Raw genomic sequence first — 12,448 nt, forward strand, 5'->3', positions numbered from 1 at the left:
TTTAGTCTTTTACTAATTCCAAGACTTTAGTCAATCCCGTAATCTCACAAAGTAACAACATTTTCATCAATATCGACATCACCTATTCCAGCTTACGATGGGGTTTTCCGAATTTTTTTTGTTTTGTTTTTCTTCTAATTTTTTTCCATTTTATTTTACTCATTTTCGATTTTTTTTTCGTTTCATTCTCATTTTTTCTTTTTGTTCTTTTTTATTTATTTTTTTTTTCATTTATTTTTTTTTCCTATTTTTTTTCATTTTTTTTTTTTCTCAATTTTTTTTGTTTTTTTTTTTCCCTTGTTCTTCCAGTCCCACTAATCACAACACCTTAGGCAATCTCGGAATCTCGCGAAGCAACAACATTTTTATCAATATCGACATTACCCATTTCAGCTCACGATGGGGTTTTTAGAATTTTTTTTATTCCGTTTTTTTTCCAATCTTTTCAATTTTTTTTTTGATTTTTTCCTTTTATTTTCTATTTTTTTCCGTTTTTTTTTTGTTTTTTTTTCATTTTTTTTTCTAATTTTTTTTTTTTCTTCTTTCTTCCCTTGTTTTTACAGTCTTTTACCAATTCCAACACCTCGGTCAATCCCGTAATTTCACGGAGCAACAACATTTTCATCAATATTGACATCACCCATTCCAGCTCACGATGGGGTTTTCCGATTTTTTTTTTGTTTTGTTTTCTTTCTAATTTTTTTTTTATTTCATTTTTTTCTTCTTCGATTTTTTTTCGTTTTTCTTCCATTTTTACCTCCGTTTTTTCTTGTTCTTTTTTTTTCGTTTTTTTTTCTTCTCTTCCTTTTTTTCTCATTTTTTTTTCGTTTTTTTTTTTCGTTTTTTTTTTTCTCAATTTTTTTTTTTTCTCTTGTTTTTCTAGTCTCACCAATTACAACACCTCAGGCAATTCCGGAATCTTACGAAGCAACAACATTTCCATCGAAATCGACATTACCCATTTCCGCTCACGATGGGGTTTTTCGAATTTTTTCTTTTTCAAATTTTTTTTCCGATTCTTTCTTTTTTTTTCTATTCTTTTCTTCTTTTTTTTTCGTTTTCCTTTCATCGTTTGTTTTTTCCTTCCATTGTTTGTTTTTTATTTTTATGTTTTTTTTTCAATTTTTTTCTCTTTTTTCTTTTTTCCCTTGTTTTTTCAGTTATCCACCAATTTCAATTTCTCATATTTTCTTTTCACAATTTTTTCTTTCTTTCTTTCCAATTTTTTCTTCCATTTTTTTTTCTTCTCTATATATTTTTTTTTTTTTGTTTTTTTTTTTTTTTTCCCTCGTTTTTCCGGTCTTCCACCAATTTCAAAACCTCGGTCAATCCCGTAATCTCACGAAGTACTTACATTTCCATCAATATCGACATCAACCATTCCAGCTCACGATGGAGTTTTTCGATTTTTTTTTGTTTTTTCTCCATATTTTTTTTTTTTTCTAATTTTTTTTTTTATTTCTTCCAATTTTGTTTTTTTTTTTTCTTTGCCCTCGTTTTTTAAGTCTTTTACCAATTTCAACACCTCGGTCAATCCCGTAATCTCACGAAGTACTCACATTTCCATCAATATCGACATCAACCATTCCAGCTCACGATGGAGTTTTTCGATTTTTTTTTGTTTTTTTCTTCATATTTTTTTTTTTTTCTAATTTCTTTTTTTATTTCTTCTAATTTTGTTTTTTTTTTTTTTTGCCCTCGTTTTTTCAGTCTTTTACCAATTTCAACACCTCGGTCAATCCCGTAATCTCACGAAGTACTAACATTTCCATTAATATCGACATCAACCATTCCAGCTCACGATGGAGTTTTTCGATTTTTTTTTGTTTTTTTCTTCATATTTTTTTTTTTTTTCCAATTTTTTTTTTAATTCTTTCAATTTTTTTTTTTTTTTTTTTTGCCCTCGTTTTTTCAGTCTTTTACCAATTTCAACACCTCGGTCAATCCCGTAATCTCACGGAGCAACAACATTTTCATCAATATTGACATCACTCATTGCAGCTCACGATGAGGTTTTTCGAATTTTTTTTGTTTCGTTTTTTCTCCTAATTTCTTTCGATTTTTTTTTTTTTTTTTACTTCTCTCAATTTTTTTTTTTTTCCCTTGATTTCCCAGTCTCACCAATTACAACACCTAGGGCAATCCAAGGATCTCACGAATCAACAACATTTTCATCAATATCAACAAAACCCATTCCAGCTTACGATGGGGTTTTTCGAATTTTTTTTGTTTCGATTTTATTTCTAATTTTTTTTAATTTTTTTTTTCCGATTTTTTGTTTCCTTTCTAATTGTTTTCTCCGTTTTCTCTCGTTTTTCTTTATTTTTTTTTTTTCCCTTTTTTTTTCAGTCTTTCACCAATTTCAACACCTCGGTCGATTCCGTCATCTCACGAAGCAACAACATTTTCATCAATATCGACATAACCCATCTTCGCTCACGATGGGGTTTTTCGAATTTTTTCTCATTCCGTTTTTTTTTCCAATTTTTTAAAATTTTTTCCCGATTCTTCTCTTTTTTTTATATTCTCTCCTTCGTTTTTTTTTTGTTTTCCTTCTATTGTTTGTTTTTTCATTTTTTTTTTTTTTTTGCAATTTTTTTTTTTTTAATTTTTTTTTCTTTTTCTTTTTTTCCTTGTTTTTTCAGTCATCCACCAATTTCAAAACCTCGGTCGATCCCGTAATATCACGAAGTAATAACATTTCCATCAATATCGACATCAACCATTCCAGCTCACGATGGAGTTTTTCGATTTTTTTTTGTTTCGTTTTTTTTTATAATTTTTTTCGATTTTTTTTTTTTTTTTTTGATTTTTTTTTCGTTGTTACATTATTTTTTCCTTTGTTTTTTCTTGTTCTTCTTCCTTCTCATTTTTTCCTCATTTTATTTTTTTTTTTTCTCAATTTTTTTTTTTTTTTTCTCTCTTGTTTTCCCAGTCTCACCAATTACAACAACTCGGGCAATCTAAGAATCTTACGATGCAACACTATTTTCATCAATATCGACATGACCTATTCCAGCTCACGATGGGGTTTTTCGAATTTTTTCTTGTTTCATTTTTTTTTTGATTTTTTTTTTTTCTGATTTTTCTTTGTTTTCAATTTTTTTTTTTTTCCTTTTTCTCTTGTTCTTTCAGTCTTACCAATTATAACACCTTAGGCAATCTCAGAATCTCACGGAGCAACAACATTTTCATCAATACCGACATCACCTATTTCAGTTCACGATCGGGTTTCTCGAATTTTTTTTTGTTCCGGTTTTTTTTTTCCATCTTTTTTTATTTCTCTCGATTTTTTTTTTTTTCTCGATTTTTTTTTTCTCTCGATTTTTTTCTTCGTTCTGTCAGTCTTCCAGCAATTTCAACCCCTGGTCAATCCCGTAATCTCACAAAGTAACAACATTTTCAATCATATCGACATCACTAATTCCAGCTCACGATGGAGTTTTTCGAATTTTTTTTTTTTTCTTTTTTTTTTTCAATTTTTCTTGATTTTTTTTTTTCTTCCATTTTTTCATTTTTCTTTTTCCATTTTTTTTCCATTTTTTTTCCATTTTTTTTTTTTTCTTTCAATTTTTTCCCTTTTTTTTCTGATTTTTCATTTTGATTTTTTCCTTTGGTTTTTTTTCTTTTTGCCGTTTCTTCAGTTACTCACCAATTCCAACACCTCGGCCAATCCCGTAGTTGAGTTTTCCAAATTTTTTTTTTTTTTTGATTATTTTTGATTTTTTTTCAATTTTTTTTTTTCTAATTTTTTTTCTTTCTTCTCCGACATTCTTCTTCTTCTTCTCACTATTTTTTCATTAATTTTTTTTTTCCAATTTTTTTTTTCTTATTCATTCATTTATTTATTCAATCATTTTTTTCTGTTGATTTTTTTTTTTTTCTATTTCTTTTTCTGTTTTCTTTTTCCGTTTCTCCAGTCTGCCACCAATTTCAACACCTCGGCCAATCTCGTAGTGAAGTTTTTCGAATTTATTTTTTCCGTTATTCTTTCTAATTTTTTTTTGAATTATTTTTGATTTTTTTTTTGATTTTTCTCGTCGTTTTTTTTTTATTCTTTTTTGCGTTGCCTTTCGTTTTTTCTTCATTCTTTTTTTGATTTTTTTTTTTTCTGATTTTTTTTTGTTTTTTGTTTTCAATTTTTTTTTTTTCCTTTTTCTCTTGTTTTTTCAGTCTTACCAATTACAACACCTTAGGCAATCTCGGAATCTCACGGAGCAACAACATTTTCATCAATATCGACATCACCTATTTCAGTTCACGATCGGGTTTCTCGAATTTTTTTTTGTTCTGGTTTTTTTTTTCCATCTTTTTTTATTTCTCTCGATTTTTTTTTTTTTCTCGATTTTCTTTTTCTCTCGATTTTTTTCTTCGTTCTGTCAGTCTTCCAGCAATTTCAACCCCTGGTCAATCCCGTAATCTCACAAAGTAACAACATTTTCAATCATATCGACATCAGTAATTCCAGCTCAAGATGGAGTTTTTCGAATTTTTTTTTTTTTCTTTTTTTTTTTTTAATTTTTCTTGATTTTTTTTTTTTCTTCCATTTTTTCATTTATCTTTTTCCTTTTTTTTTTTCAATTTTTTTTTTTTCTTCCAATTTTTTTCCTTTTTTTTCTGATTTTTTATTCTGATTTTTTTCTTTGGTTTTTTTTCTTTCTGCCGTTTCTTCAGTTACTCACTAATTCCAACACCTCGGCCAATCCCGTAGTTGAGTTTTCCAAATTTTTTTTTTTTTTTTGATTATTTTTGATTTTTTCTTCCAATTTTTTTTTGAATTCTTTTTTTTCAATTCTATTGTCTTTCTGATTCTTTGTTTTGTTTTTTTCGCTTTTTTTTTGAATTTTTTTTTTTTTTTCCTCGTTTCTTCAGTTTTTCACCAATTTCAACACCTCGGCCAATCCCGTAGTGAAGTTTTTCGCATTTTTTCTTTCTTTTCTTTCTAAATTATTTTCAATTATTAGTTTCAATTTTTTTTTTTTTTTCTTTTTTTTTCATTTTTTTTTTCCACAATTTTTTTTTCTTCTTTTTTTTTCCTCTGTTTTTCTAGTTTTTTACCAATTTCAACACCTCGGCCAATCGCGTAGTGGAGTTTTTCGAATTTTTTTTTCTCGGTTTTTGTTCCAATTATTTTTGGTTTTTTTTTCAATTTTTTCTCTTTCCAATTTTTTATTTCTTGATTTTTTTTTTTTTTTTTTCATTTTTTTCTTCATTTTTGATTTCTTCTGCTCTTCTTTTTCTTTCAATTTTTTAATTTTTTTTTTTTTTCCAATTTTTTTACTCTCATTTTTTTTTTCTCCTTTCTCCCCGTTTTTCCAGTCTATCACCAATTCCAACACTCTGGCGAATCCCGTAGTAAAGTTTTTCAAATTTTTTCCGAATATTTTTGATTTTTTGTGTTGAATTTTTTTTTTTTTTTCTAATTTTTTTTTTTTCTTCCAATTTTTTTTCCCACATTTTTTTTTTTTTTCGATTTTTCTTCGATTTTTTTTTTTTTTTAATTTTTTTTTTTTACCAATTTTTTTTTTTCCCTTTCTTTCCCTAATTTTTTTTTTTTTTTTCTTCGATTCTTTTTTTCGTTTTTCTCCTTTTTTCTCTTGTTCTTTCAGTCTTTCACCAATTTCAACACCTCGGCCGATCGCGTAGTGAAGTTTTTCGAATTTTTCTTTTTCGTTTTTCTTCTGATTATGTCCAATTTTCATCTCTCATTTTTTTCTCTCCTTCCACGATTTTTTTTTTTTTTTTCTCCAATTTTTTTTTTTTTTGCCCTGTCCTTCAGCTTTTTACCAATTCCAATATTTTGAGTCATTCAGTAATCCCACGAAAGAACGACATCTCTTTTTTTTTTTCATTTTTTTTCCAATTTTTTTTTTTGCCCTATTCCTTTCAGCCTTTCACTTATTCTAACATTCTGGCCAATCCAGTAATCTCACGAAAAGAAGACATCTCCATTTTTTTTTTTCATTTTTTTTTATTTTTTTTTTTTTTCACCCATTTTTTCTTTTCTTTCTGAATTTTTTTTTTTTCATTTTTTTTTTTTTTCATTTTTTTTCTTTCCATTTCTAATTTTTTTTTTTCTCAATTTTTTTTTTCAATTTATTTTTTTTGCTTCGTTTCCTCCAGCCTTTTACCAATTTCAACATTCCGAATTTCGAAAAACGACATTTTGATATGTGTTTTTTTTTTTTTTTTGTTTCATTTTCTTTTTTTTTTCTATTTTTTTTTTTTTTTTTTCCTGTTTATTTTTTTTTTTTCTTTTTTCAATTTTTTTTCTTTTTTCTAATTTTTTTTTTTTTTTCGTATTTTTTTTTTTTTTCAATTTTTTCTTTAATTTTCTTTTTTTTTCGAATTTTTTTTTCTTTTTTGTTCATTCTCTTTTTTTTCCAATTTTTTTTTTTTAATTTTTTCAATTTTTTTTTCCAATTTTTTTTTTTGATTTTTCTTATCTTTCAATTTTTTTTTTTTCATTTCTAATTTTTTTTTCTCTTTTTTTTTTTTTTCGCCTCGTTCCTTCCAGCTTTCCACTAATTCCAACATCTCAGGTCATCCGGTAATCTCACGAAAAAACGACATCTCCTTTTTTTTTTTCTATTTTTTTTTTTTTTTTTCCCAATTTTTTTTTCAATTTTTTTCTCGCCCTGTTCTTTCCAGCCTTTCACCAATTTCAACATTTTGGGTCATCCAGTAATCTCACGAAAAAACGACATCTTTTTTTTTCTTTTACAATTTTTTTTTTTTTTTTCCTTTGTTGATTTCATATTTTTTTTTTTTTTCAATTTTTTTTTAATTTTTTTTTTTTGAATTTTTTGAATTTTTTTTTTTTTTCTTTCCAAATTTTTTTTGCTTAGTTCCGTCCAGCCTTTCACCAATTTCAATATTTCGGCCCAGGCGGTGATCCCACGAGGAAACGACATCTCGATTTTTTTTCTAATTTTTTTCTTAATTTTTTTTTTCTTTTCCATTCATTTTATCTTTTTCTAATTTTTTTTTTTCTTTCCCCCAATTTTTTTTTTTTTTTCTTTAATTTTTTGTTTTTTTCTTTTTAATTTCTTTTTTTTTTTTTTTTCCAATTTTCTTTTTTATTTCTAGATTTTTCATTCTTCTCATTTTTTTTTTCCGATTCTTTTCTTCGCCCTGTTCTTTCCAGCCTTTTACCAATTTCAACATTTCGAGTCATTCAGTAATCTTACGAAAAAATGACATCTCCTTTTTTTCTCTAATTTTTTTTTTTTTTTCTTTATTTTTTTTTTTTTCTCTCTTTAGATTTTTTTTTTCTTTTATTTTCTTTTTTCTATTATTTTTTTTCATTTATTTATCCATTAATTTTTTTTTTTTTTTCCCTAATTTTTTTTTTTTTTTCGTTCTGTTCTGTCTAGCCTTTCACTAATTTTGACATTTCAGCCCATCCAGTAATTTCACGAAAAAAAAATTTCTCAATTTTTTTTTCCTATTTTTTTTTTTTTTTTTTTCTCAATTTTTTTTTCAATTTTTTTTCTCGCCCTGTTCTTCCCATCCTTTCACCAATCTTAACATTCCGGGTCATCCAGTAATCTCACGAAGAAACGACATTTTTTTTTTTCATTTTTAATTTTTTTTCTTCTTTCCTTGGTTGTTTTTTTTTCAATTTTTTTTGAATTTTCTTCTAATTTTTTTTTTTTTTTTATTTTCTTCAATTTTTTTTTTTCCCTGCTGATTTTTTTTTTCTCTTTTTTCATTTTTTTTTCTCATTTCCAATTCTTCTTCTTCAATTTTTTCAATTTTTTTTTTTTCTCTGATTTTTTTTTTTGATTTTTTTTTTCTTTTAATTTTTTTTTTTCACATTTCTAATTTTTTTTTTTCGAATTTTTTTTCTCGCCTTGTCCCTTCCAGCTTCCCACTAATTTCAACATTCCAGGTCATTCAGTAATCTCACGGAAAAACGACATCTCCTTTTTTTTTTTCTATTTTTTTTTTTTTCCCTTTTTTTTTTTTCAATTTTTTTCTCGCCCTGTTCTTTCCAGCCTCTTACCAATTCCAACATCTTGGGTCATTCAGTAATCTCACGAAAAAACGACATCTTTTTTTTCTTTCATATTTTTTTTTTTTTTTCCTTTGTTGATTTCATTTTTTCCTTTTTTTGATTTTTTTTAAATTTTTCATTTTTTTTTTTCTTAATTTTTTGAATTTTTTTTTTTTTTTGTTGTTGTTTTTTCATTTTTCTTTTAATTCTTTCTCCATTCCTCACTTCTCCATTCTTTTCAATTTTTTTCCGCCAATTTTTTTTTCTCCGCCCTGTTCTTTCCAGCCTTTTACCAATTTCAACATTTCGGGTTATCCAGTCATCTCACGAAAGAACGACATCTTTTTTATTCTTTTTCAATTTTTTTTTTTTTCTACTTGTTGATTTTTTTTTTTCTTACTTCCAATTTTTTTCAATTTTTTTTTTTTTTTCTTCCAATTTTTTTTTAATTTTTTTTTTTTTTTTTTTTTTTTTCTTCACTATTTTTTTCTAATTTTTTTTTTTTTTTTTTTTTTTTCCCTGTTCCGTCCAGCCTTTCACCAATTTCAACATTTCGGCCCAGGTGGTGATTTCACGAGAAAACGACATCTCCATTTTTTTGTCTTTCAATTTTTTTTTCTTTCTTCTTTTCAATTTTTTTTTTTCCCAATTTTTTTTCTTTTTTTTCCAAATTTTTTTTTTTTTATTTTTTTCAATTTTTTTTTTTTTCGATTTTTTTTTCCTTGATTTTTTTTTTTGATTTGTTTTTTCTCTTTGCCATGTTTCTTTCAGCGTTTCAACAATTCGTACATCACGGCCCATCCAGTAATCTCACGAGAAAACGACATCTCCATTTTTTTTCCAATTTTTTTTTTTCAATTTTTTTTTTTGCCCTGTTTCTTCCTGCCTCCCACTAATTTCAACATTCTGAGTCATTTAGTAATCTCACGAAAAAACGACATTTTCATTTTTTTTTTTTTTTTTTTATTTTTATCTCAATTTTTTTTTGTTTTTTTTCCAATTTTTTTTTCCTTTTTCTTTCCAATTTTTTTTCTTATGTTCTTTCGATTTTTTTTTTTCTTCCAATTTTTTTTTTCCGCCCCGTTCCTTCGAGCCTTTCACCAATTTTGACATTCCAGCCCATCCAGTAATTTCACGAAAAAACGACATCTCCATTTTTTTTTTCCAATTCTTTTGCAATTGTTTTTTTTCTCAATTTCCTTTCCTCTTTTTTCTTTTTTTTTTTTTTTTTTTTTTTTTCATTTTTTTTCCTTTTTTTTTTTTTTTTTTTTCCTCCTAATTTTTTCCTCCTTTTTTTCTCGCCCTGTTTCTTCCAGCTTCCCACCAATTCCAACATTTCGGGTCATCCAGTAATCTCACGAAAAAACGACATCTCCATTTTTTTTTTCTTCATTTTTTTTTCGTTTTTTTTTCCTAATTTTTTTTTTTTTTGCCCCGTTTCGTGTAGCCTTCCACCAATTCCAACATTCAAGCTCATCCAGTAATTTCACGAGAAAACGACATCTCCATTTTTTTTTTCAATTTTTTTTTTTTTGTTCTAATTTTTTTTTTTTTTTCTAATTTTTTTTTTCAATTTTTTTTTTTCAATTTTTTTTTTTTTTTTCTTTCCTCTAATTTTTTCTTTCTTAATTTTCATTTGCCTCGTTCTTTGCAGCCTTTTGCCAATTTCAACATTCCAGGTCATCCAGTAATCTCACGGAAAAACGACATCTCAATTTTTTTTTTCCAATTTTTTTCCAATTTTTTTTTTTTTTTGTTTGTCGATCATTTTTTTTTTTTGATTTTTCTTTCAATTTTTTTTTTCCTAATTTTTTTTTTTGATTTTTTTTTTTTCGATTTTTTTTTTTTGATTTTTTTTTTAATTTGTTTTTTCTCTTGGCCCTGTTTCTTCCAGCCTTTTAACAATTCGTATATCACGGCCCATCCAGTAATCTCACGAGAAAACGACATCTCTATTTTTTTCCAATTTTTTTTTTTGCCCTGTTTCTTCCAGCCTCCCACCAATTCCAACATCCCGAGTCATCCAGTAATCTTACGAAAAAACGACATCTCCATTTTTTTTCCAATTTTTTTTTCCGCCCTGTTCCTTCCAGCCTTCCACCAATTCCAACATCCCGAGTCATCCAGTCATCTTACGAAAAAACGAGCTTTTTTTTTTTTTTTTTTTTAATTTTTTTTTTTTTTTTTTTTTTTTTTTTTTTCTTCAAATTTTTTTTTCCTTTTTCTCTCCAATTTTTTTCTTCTTTTCTTTTGATTTTTTTTTTTCTCCCAATTTTTTTTTTTCTTGCTCCGTTCCTTCCAGCCTTTCACCAATTTTGACATTCCAGCCCATCCAGTAATTTCACGAAAAAACGACATCTCCATTTTTTTTTTCCAATTTTTTCTTCAATTGTTTTTTTTTTCAATTTTTTTTTCCTTTTTTCCAATTTTTTTCTGCATTTTTTCCCAATTTTTTTTCTTTTTTTTTTTTTTTTCCCCTATTTTTTTTTCCAATTTTTTTTTGCCCTGTTTCTTCTAGCATTTCACCAATTTCAACATTTCGGCTCATCCAGTAATCTCACGAGGAAACGAGATCTCAATTTTTTTTTTCCCAATTTTTTTCCAATTTTTTTTTTTTTTTTCGTAGAATTTTTTTTTTTTTTTTTTCAATTTTCCTTCAATTTTTTGTTTTTAATTTTTTTTTTTTGATTTGTTTTTTTTTTAATATATTTTTTTTTTTTTCTTTGTCTTTGACCTGATCCTTTCGGCCTCTTAACAATTCGTACAGTTTGGCCCATCCAGTTATCTCACAAGAAAACGACATCCCCATTTTCTTTCCAATTTTTTTTCTAATTTTTTTTTTTTCATTTTTTTTTTTTCCGATTTTTTTTCTTTTGTTTCATTTTCTTTTCTTTCCGATTTTTTTTTTTTTTCTTCTGATTTTTTTTTTTTTTCATTTTTTTTTTTTCCTAATTTTTTTTTTCTCTAATTTTTTTTTTCGATTTTTTTTTTTTTTCTTTTGATTTTTCTTTTTTTTTGCTCACCAATTTTTTTTTCTCCGCTCTGTTCCTTCTAGCATTTCACCAATTTCAACATTTTGGCTCATCCAGTAATCTCACGAGAAAACGAGATCTCAATTTTTTTTTTTTCCAATTTTTTTTTTTTTCCGTCAAATTTTTTCTTTCTCCTTAATTTTTCTTTAATTTTTTGTTTCTAATTTTTTTTTTTTGATTTGTTTTTCTTCTAATTTTTTTTTTTTTTTTTTTTCACATTTTTTTTTTCAATTTTTTTTCCGTCTTTCGCCCTGTTTCTTCCAGCCTCTTAACAATTCGTACAGTTTGGCCCATCCAGTAATTTCACGAGAAAACGACATCTCCATTTTCTTTCCAATTTTTTTTCTAATTTTTTTTTTTTTTTTTAATTTTTTTTTTCAATTTTTTTTTTTCCGATTTTTTTTTTTTGTTTCATTTTCTTTTCTTTCCGATTTTTTTTTTTTTCTTCTGATTTTTTTTTTTCTTTTTTTTTTTTTTTTTTTTTTTTTCTTTCATTTTTTTTTTCGATTTTTTTTTTTTTTCTTCTGATTTTTCTTTTTTTTTGCTCACCAATTTTTTTTTTTCCGCTCTGTTCCTTCTAGCATTTCACCAATTTCAACATTTTGGCTCATTCAGTAATCTCACGAGAAAACGAGATCTCAATTTTTTTTTTTTCCAATTTTTTTTTTTTTTTCCGTCAAATTTTTTTTTTCTTTTTAATTTTTCTTCAATTTTCCGTTTCTAATTTTTTTTTTTTTGATTTGTTTTTCTTCTAATTTTTTTTTTTTTTTTTTCACATTTTTTTTTTTAATTTTTTTCCTGTCTTTCACCCTGTTTCTTCCAGCCTCTTAACAATTCGTACAGTTTGGCCCATCCAGTAATCTGACGAGAAAACGACATCTCTATTTTTTTTTTTTTTTTTCCGAATTTTTTTTTTTTTTCTCCTTAAATTTTTTTTTTTTTTTTTTCAAATTCTCTTTTTTTTTTTTGTTCTTTTTTTTTTTCTTTGTATTTTTTTTTTCTTGCCCTGTTCCTTCCAGCCTTTCACCAATTTGACCATTCCAGCCCATCCAGTAATTTCACGAAAAAACGACATCTTTATTTTTCTTTTCCATTTTTTTTTTCTTTTCTTCCATTCATTTTTTTTTGTTCCATTTTTTTTTTTTTTTCTCCAATTTTTTTTTCTTTCAATTTTTTTTTTTCTAATTTTTTTTCTTCGATTTTTTGATTTCCTTCTCTTTTCGATTTTTTTTTTTTTTTTTTTTTTTCAATTTTTTTTTTTTATGCTCACCAATTTTTTTTTTTCTGCTCTGTTTCTTTTGGCATTTCACCAATTTCAACATTTTGGCCCATCCAGTAATCTCACGAAAGAACAACATCTCCATTTTTTTCTTCGAATTTTTTTTTTTTTGCCCTGTTCCTTCCAGCCTTTCACCAA

This window comes from Athalia rosae, unplaced genomic scaffold, assembly GCF_917208135.1.
Source record: "Athalia rosae unplaced genomic scaffold, iyAthRosa1.1, whole genome shotgun sequence".
NCBI classification, from domain to species: Eukaryota; Metazoa; Arthropoda; class Insecta; order Hymenoptera; family Athaliidae; genus Athalia; species Athalia rosae.